This window comes from Nicotiana tabacum, chromosome 22, assembly GCF_000715075.1.
Source record: "Nicotiana tabacum cultivar K326 chromosome 22, ASM71507v2, whole genome shotgun sequence".
Lineage (NCBI taxonomy): Eukaryota > Viridiplantae > Streptophyta > Magnoliopsida > Solanales > Solanaceae > Nicotiana > Nicotiana tabacum.
Window position 1 is genome coordinate 174,374,849 of NC_134101.1, and position 8,421 is coordinate 174,383,269.

At 36.0% G+C, this 8,421-nt stretch overlaps 1 long non-coding RNA gene across 1 annotated transcript; it reads left to right on the forward strand.

Moving 5' to 3' along the window:
• Positions 1-5,623: 5,623 nt before the first annotated feature.
• LOC107825498 (uncharacterized) lies at positions 5,624-7,007 on the forward strand. Its single transcript, XR_001657089.2, has 2 exons — positions 5,624-6,174; positions 6,568-7,007. It is a non-coding gene; the product is annotated as an uncharacterized LOC107825498 (long non-coding RNA).
• The last annotated feature ends 1,414 nt before the right edge of the window (positions 7,008-8,421 follow it).

Below are 8,421 nucleotides of genomic sequence, written 5' to 3' on the forward strand. Positions count from 1 at the left end.
TCTTACGCCTCCCTTCTGAGTCTTCTAAAAAACGGTGCACACATTGGTGTGACCCACTTTTTCTGTTAAAAGTTATACCAAATAGAACGACGACGGGCCAGCAACAAGGCCGGGTAGACTTTCGTGCTCCCGGTACATTTCCCCCTCTTCGGCTCGAGTTGTCTGCTTGAGTAAGCCAGGTCTAGAATATAACCCCAGGTTTAAACTTAGAATAACGTAACCTCATGCCGGAGCTGGATCCCTAGTAGGGACATTTATTTGCATCACGTGCATTTGACTTTGGGGACTCAACATAGGGGTTGGGTTCGTTTAGGACAGGTGTACCAAAATAACATATCATCCTGATGCATCCTACGTGCTATGTGAACATTTATTTGTTTTGTCTTGCATGTTGACCAGCTAAGAAAAGAAAAAAAAATCAAGAGTGAGGTAGTTATTTGAAAATCTTGAAACTTTTCCGAAATCCTGAAAAAAAAATCATTTTAAAATAAGCCAATATTTTCAAAAGTCATGTTTCCATGTTCCGTCAAAACTGACCGAACTACGCGGGTCTGATTCTCACCAGATGTGAGATACGTAGGCAAACCTCATCAGTTCCGGCTCCAATTCTCAAAAATCCAAAAATATTTTCCTTTAGTTCCTTCTTTAGAAATCTTTCCCTAGAAAATTCAAAAAAAAATTTGTTTAAACTCAAAAAATAGTTTACTTCTTTCTAGAGTCTTTCATACAGAAAAAAAAAGAAATAAAAAAAATAAAATCAAAATCCAAAATACGGGTTTCCTTTATTTTGAAGTTTTTTTACCAAAAATTTAAAAAACAAATCCAAAAAAATATATTCTTTTTCTTGTTTAAAAGTCTTTCTTTCAGAAAAAAATTTAAAAAAAAAATTGAAGTTCAAAAATACTTTCTTTTTTCTTTAGAAGTACTTTTATAAATTTAAAAACAAAAATAAATCAGAAATCCAAAATATTTTTCTTAAAAGTCCCTCTTTCGAAAATTAAGAGGCAACATCCAAAATCCAAAAAATATAATTCTTTCTTCTTTAGAAAAAGAAAAAACAAATGAAAATTTAAATAAAAATATCTTCCTTTTACTTTTGAAATTCTCAAAGTTCAAATAAATAAAAAAAGGAATATTTAGAAGTCTTTCTTTCAAAAATAAAGATAAAATCAAAATCAAAAATCGAAAAAAAGAAAATATGTCAATTCTTCTTTTAAAGCATTTCTTTCGAAAATTCCAAATAAAAAATATAAAAAAAACAATTGTTCATTGTCCACGAATTCTCTTTTCTTTATCTTGTCACTTTTCTTATTCTCTTTTCAGTTCTTTTAAATGCAAATTTCAATAACATGACATGCTTGCGGACTTCATGCCCAGATCCTGAAACATTGTCAGACTTCGAAATTATGAGTCAAGAATCAAAATGAAATGAAGATAAGTTTAAGGAAAAAGCAAAGACTCGGAATAGCTAAAGAAAAATTGGTTCCAGATTGGAAAGGTCCATACATTGCAATAAGAGTACTGTCAAAAGAGTGTGTTGTACTTGGGACACATCGAAGGAAGTGTCCCTGAAACAACTGTCAATACAAGTGTTGTCAAAAGGTACCATGTTGGATCCTCTATATAACATAAATGTTCTCCGGTTGGGATGAAGAAATCTTTTATTCTTTCTACCCAAACACTATCAACCTTTTGCAAACTCTTTGAGCCGGTTACTTTTCTTTCATTACCTTCTTTGGAACCTGAAAGTATTATTGAAAAAAATAAAAATTGAAAAAAATGAAATGAATTAAAAAAATGAAAAAGGAGAAAAAAAAGATACAAAAAGGGGGGAAGAAAAGACAAAGAAAATGAAATTAAAAAAAATGAAAAAACAAAGAGAGGAAAAAGAAAGAGAAAACAAAATAAAACAAAAAGCAAAATAAAAACAAAAGTTTCCCTGAACTACGTTCGACTTGATTCCTAAAGGACACATAGGCAGCCTCCCTCTGGGGTTCAGTCACACTAAAATAAAAATTCAAATTCCCCCAAAAGTAAAATTGGGGCAGATGTGATAATGGTTCGGCGATGATCCCGCCCGAATGGTTCCAAAGTTGTAATTCAGTCCAAATCATTTTTACCCAAATCCGTTCAAGTCCTTCTGATCAGTCGGTGAGAATGTTCAAAGATCAGAGAATATAGCTACTTGGATCTGATGCAATCAAAATGAGAGAAATAAAATGAGGGAGCCTTATTGGTGAAAACTCACACGGACACCGTAAGGCGATAGTAAGCAGAGAAATTGAAAATAAGAGAGTCTTGTTAGTGAAAACTCGCAAAGAGCACTACAAGGCGACGGTAAGAAGATAAATGAGAGAGGTCAGCTCATGAAAACCCGCAAAGAGCGCCCCTCATCGAAAAGAGGATCCTCATAGCCATCGGCATCGATAGAGTCTTGGCAAGGTTTCTCCATTTTGAGGCCAAAGTTGTGATGAATTTCTAAGAGTCGGACGATTTGCATGGATCAGGCATCATGTCCAAATGGCATGTCATGTTCATTGAAGTCCGCATGTACTCCAGATAAGTCCTTCTTTCCTTTCCTCGAAAGGGATACCTCTTGTCTAAATTCATTTATCCATTCCATTGTTTATTTTTTCTTTGAATCCTTTTCGGTCTAACTCTATTCCGAAACTGGGACAAAGAAGGGATGGCCAGACTGATTGACACGAGCTAATGTGCAATAAGGCACCCAGCTTCGTCATGGGCATCAAGTCGACTTCGACCGGCCATGGTGGCTGATGTTTTGAAATTGAAAACTCTTGGAATGAGAAAATCAAATTGAAGTGCCTATAAAGGCAAATGAAGTTAAAAAGGTCTGGTCCCACGTGGCTAACCATCTCGGCAAAGGTTTGAAAAGTCAAGGTACCCCAAATGCTCTGAAATTGAAATCGGAAGAAAGAAGCAAGAATGAAAGGCTTATGAAGGCAAAATAAAGTTGAAAAGGTTAAAGTCCCACACAACTAACCATTGCGACAAAGTTTGAGGAGCCAAAAGAGTCATAAGTGAAAGGCCTATGAAGGCAAAATAAAATCGATAAGGGTGAGTTCCACCAACCAACCGCCATGGCAAAGTCTGAAAAAATCAGAGGGTCTCCAGGGCCTAAAATGAAATCAGTCCTCAGGGAACAAGCAGTTGCAGTTGAGATCTTCATCAAAGAAGCCGGGTCGAGATCAAGTGTTGAAATAATCAAGGCCACAAAACCAACCACTATTTCAAACTAACAATTGTTCTTTGTTTGAAAATATGAAACATGTGCAATCCGAAGCAACCTTGCAAGAAGCAGGTGCAACCAAAGAGAAACTGCGCAAGGGCTAGAAACAGTGTTGCAGCAATAATCAATCCAAAAGGGAAGTCTCCTCCGAATTGTTTCCTGCAATTTTACTCATTTTCTTAAAAAATGAAATGAAAAGAAAGAAGAAGAAAATTCAAAATTACGGTAGCATAGGGTCCCACTCCCTAGCTGATGCCAACATAACCTAGTAATCTTTTCCAATATAGGGTCCCACTCCCTAGCTGATGTAAGCATAACATGGTAATCTTTTCCAACTTAGGGTCTCATTCCCTAGCTGATGCCAGCATAACCTGGTAATCTTTTCCAACATAGGATCCCACTCCCTAACTAATGTCACCATAATCTGGTAATCTTTCCAACATAGGGTCCTAGCCCTAGTCTATGCCAGCATAACCTGGTAATCATTTTCAACATATGGTCTCATTCCCTAGTTATCCTCGGCATAACCCGACAACCTTTCCGGCATAACCCGATGACTTCCCCGACATAACTCGAGGACCTTCCCAGCATAACCCGATGACTTCCCCAGCATAACCCTAGGACCTTCCCGGCATAACCCGATGACTTCCCCAGCATAACTCGAGGACCTTTCCGGCATAACCCGATGACCTTCCCCGGCATAACCCGAGGACCTTTTCGGCATAACTTGAGGACCTTTCCGGAATAACCCGATGACCTTCCCGGCATAACCCGTGGACTTTTCCAGCATAACCTGATGACTTCCCTGGCATAACTCGAGGACCTTTCCGGCATAACCCGATGACTTCCCCAGCATAACCCGAGGACCTTTCTGGCATAACCCGATGACTTTCTCGACATAACCCGAGGACTTTTACGGCATAACCCGATGAATTTTCTAGCATAACTTGGTAATTTTTCCAACGTAGGGTCCCACTCTCTAGCCGATGCCAGCATAACCTGGTAATCTTTCCTAGTATAGGTTCCCACTCCCTAGTTGATGCCAACATAACCTGTTAATCTTTCAAACTTAGGGCCTCTGATTCCCATTTGATTTCATTTTAAATATAGGGTCTCCACTCCCTAATATCTTTTTCTCAAAGATGCACAATCCCGATTTTATTTGCTTTCAATAAAGAAGTAGTTTAGATTTTTGTTACAATAACTCACGAAATTTTTCTAGTGAAAACTGGGGCTGAAAATTTCGTTCGTTTGATTGTTTTGGTGCCTGAGCAAGTTTTTACCTTGAGGCGACCAAAAAAGAAGTCTCGATTCGAATAAAAGAAAAAAAACAAGAAAAGAAGTAAACTCTAAGTGTAGAAGCGGAGAAAAGAAGCGGGCTGCTCAAGATATAATTGAAGTCACAAGTTTTGCATGTCCCGCCTTGATCCGAAAAGCAGAAGAAGAATAAACCAGCGGTTGCAGCTAACGAGCATCAAGATTCGAATCAGAGTCTGCATGAAGAACCAGCCAAGACTCAAGATCAAGTTTTAGAAGGTTTATAGATAAGAATCTTGTAACTCATAGTTGATAGGCTTAGCTAGTTTAGCTTTTCATATTTCATTTTGGTGTAATAATGAGTTCAGTAAGCAGAAACAGCAGAAACAGCAGTGAAGTCACAGTTTCTCGGTAGTCCTAGCTACCAAAACTTCCAAAACTACACTGACCCAATTCCTTTATAGTCAAGGTTATGTAGGCAACCTCTGAAGCAAGGTTCGGTCAAAAAATTCAAAATGCTTCCAAATGGAGTTTCAAACGGGCAAAAATTGCTTGTAATTGCTCACTTTATCTTTGCCCGAAAACTCTTCATGTTTCCGAGCAAAGAGGGGCAGCTGTGAGCACCTAATTTTTGCCCTACATGAAAATAACTCCTAAAAATAGACCAAAATCATTTTAATGGATTTCTAGGAGTTTTTCTTTATTTAGTTGCATTTCATGCATGTTTAATATTTTAAAATCATGAGAAAAACCATAAAAATTGTCATATTTTAATTTCATGTCATCTTAGGTTTAATTTGCATTTAGGAATCAATTACATTGCTAAACGCATTATTTAAATAACTAAAAATCAAAAACATGCATTCTTAGGTTAGTTAATTAATTAGTCAAAATAGATAAATAATTTTACCATACAAATTAGATTAAACTAAATTAGAGTTTAAAATGGCTAACATTGCAAAAATCAAGGAAAAAAAGAAAGGGTTTTGATTTGGTTTTGTTTTAAATTTGGGCTAAAATCATTTCTGATGGCCCAATTCTCTCAAAAAAATACCCAGCCCATCTCTCTAACCTACCCAAACCCCTTATCCTTTAATTAAAACCTAGATATAGAAAAAGAGATCGAAGACCTAAGAAAATAGGGGACCTTCCGCTTTAGATTAGGAGCGAGCAGCGCATCTCTGGGGAAAAAACATCATAGAACAACATCAGAAACCTTTGTCTTTTGAAGATAAAAAATGGGCAACCCTACTTCTTCTTCCTCATTTTCTAACCTAAAACACACAAGAACAGACTCTTTCCTTCAACACCAATCCTACTAGCCCGCCTCGCAATTCTCATTTGCACCTCACACACACTAAAATCATGGAAGAGAAATCATCCTCTGAGGATTAAAAGAAGACAACTAGAGTAGTCAAGACCCGGAGAAATCTTCATTGAAGAAAGAAAAGCAAACTGTGTCCGAATTTCGCTTGGAAGTGGAGTGATTGATCTTCAATTTCTGGGCGTTTTATGACCCATTTGATTTTCTGTAAATTTGTGAGCTAATCTCTGGGTTTCGGAGAGTGATTAAACTCTTAAATCACTATCGAGTGTTGCTGATTCACTATGTTGCTGAACTCTAGATTCATATTTATCATTGTTTCTCTATATTCCGCTACATCAAGGTACTCTTCTCGATTTTGACCATGTAACTTGATTTGGATAATTCATGTTCTATGAAAATTAATTTTGTGAAGTTACATGTTCTACTCTGTTAAGAGAATGACTATTAGCATCGATTTGTATGCCATGTTTATGACTAATTTCATAGATACAACATGAGATTTTCCTATACCCTCTCATATGCTATTTTTGTGTTAGTTTGTTTGTTGAACTAAGTGTTTAAATTCAAATCATTCTTTGAATCAGTTTGTTAATCATGGTTTCGAATACTGTTTATAACATCCTTTGTGTTAGCTTGAAGTTCTGATTTTCACTTAAGGTTGAAAGTTGAAATTACAAAACCACACATTATTAGCTTAGTGGCTATTGATAGTAGACCTATCTACATGGTGCAGTAGTTGTTGTATTTTAAGGAACTGAACTTATTGGTCGCTCCTGATGAAGAATCTTTTGTGGCTCTAATAATTCTCTTTTTCTCATTCGGGACTCTGTTGTTACCGATGAGGTATTCTCTCAGTTCAATTCTTTCTGTCGGACGTGGAAATGGGTATTCAACCCTGGGAATATGAAGCCATTGTTTCTTAGACTTGAGTCATTGTTTGGAATGCTAATAATCATGTAGCCTTGAGAGTTGCTCAAGGGCGTATAATTTGTGATGTCCATTTCTTCTTGTTCTGATAAGTGATAACTTGATTCTGTTTGAAGATTTTATTTCTTCTGCAAGTACATATTCTTAGATGTAGAGAAAAAAGTTGAACTGTTATTTGTATTTTATCAAGCTGAAAAGCTAGGGCATGACCTTTTGCTGATTTTTAAGGAAAGGTGATTTACTCTATTTGATATTTCTTTTTTAAATGTTCAATTTCTATTAGATGTGAGTTTACCTGATAAGATAGGACGCATTCACATAATTGCGTGCTGCATTGTTTTTTCTTGATACTAGATGGTGGGCGTTAGAAGTAAACTGGGTTAGATATAAGTTAATCCATTTTGTTTTTGTTTATTAATAAAAACGTTAACCAAATACTACATTTTCTCACAACTTTTCCATAGCTCTCATTTTTACAATTATCTCAAACGTAGGAGATGAATAATTATGAACATCCGTGGTTCGCTTTAGTTGAGTACAATCTTTTAAAATAAATTGAGGCGTGTCATACACAAATAAAATTCATAACCCATGGCCCTCACATTAATACTAACTAGTATAGAAAACAATCTTGAACATTCGTAACTTGCTTTAGGCGCGACTTAGTCTATATATTATCGTGATTATGTATACATTCACGTAACATAATTATGATTTTTCTAAAAATAAATCGAGGTATGTGTTCGTGCAACTTCTACCAAACTTTCTTAATATTAATAAAGCATGATTAATTGTGGACATGTACGCGTGACATGATTCTTAACGTGCCAAACGAAATGAGTTCATGTACGCGTAACTCCTTTTAAGATAATTTCCAAAATTACGAATAATCAAGCAACTAAAAGCGGTTAAAGGGATAAATGAACATAGGTCTTAAAATGAATAATTAAACAATTTATTTAAGTCAGTTATAAATTGCTAAGCGGCCGTGCTAAAACCACAAAACCCGGGAATGCCTAACACCTTCTCATGGGTTAACAGAACTCATTATCTAGAATTTCTGGTTCGCACACTTTTAAATAAAGTCGAAAAAAAATTTCCTCAATTTGGGATTTAAAATAAATCGGTGACTTGGGACACCATAATAAACTATTCCAAGTGGTAACTCTGAAATTAAAATAATTCCATTTCGAATAATGTCACTTTAATTGGAAAAACTCCCTTATATACCCCCCAAGTGTAAAAAGGAGATGTGACAACGAGTATTTATGCGTTGTTGTTGGGCTAAAACATATGGGTGGGATTTGGTTCTTGTAATTTATCGCTTTTTTATCATGATATCCATGCTTAGACTGGTTAGTTATTAAATTCATCGATCTTTCCGCAATTATAGGCTATCTGTGATAATTGAATATTGTTTCTGAAGTTGAGGTTAGTATTGTGGAACCATTGTTTACATAAGGCTTATTCTTGTTAATTATATCTCCCTGTTATTATATGTTTATTATTATATGGTTAGAGTGAGTATTAATGCATGAAGGGTGATGTCATGCCATATTTGAGAGTTAATGCATGAAGGGTGATGCTGTGCCGTGTTTGAGATTTAGTGCACGGAGGGTGATGCCGTGCCATATCTATTGGTTTATGATGAAAGTGAGAG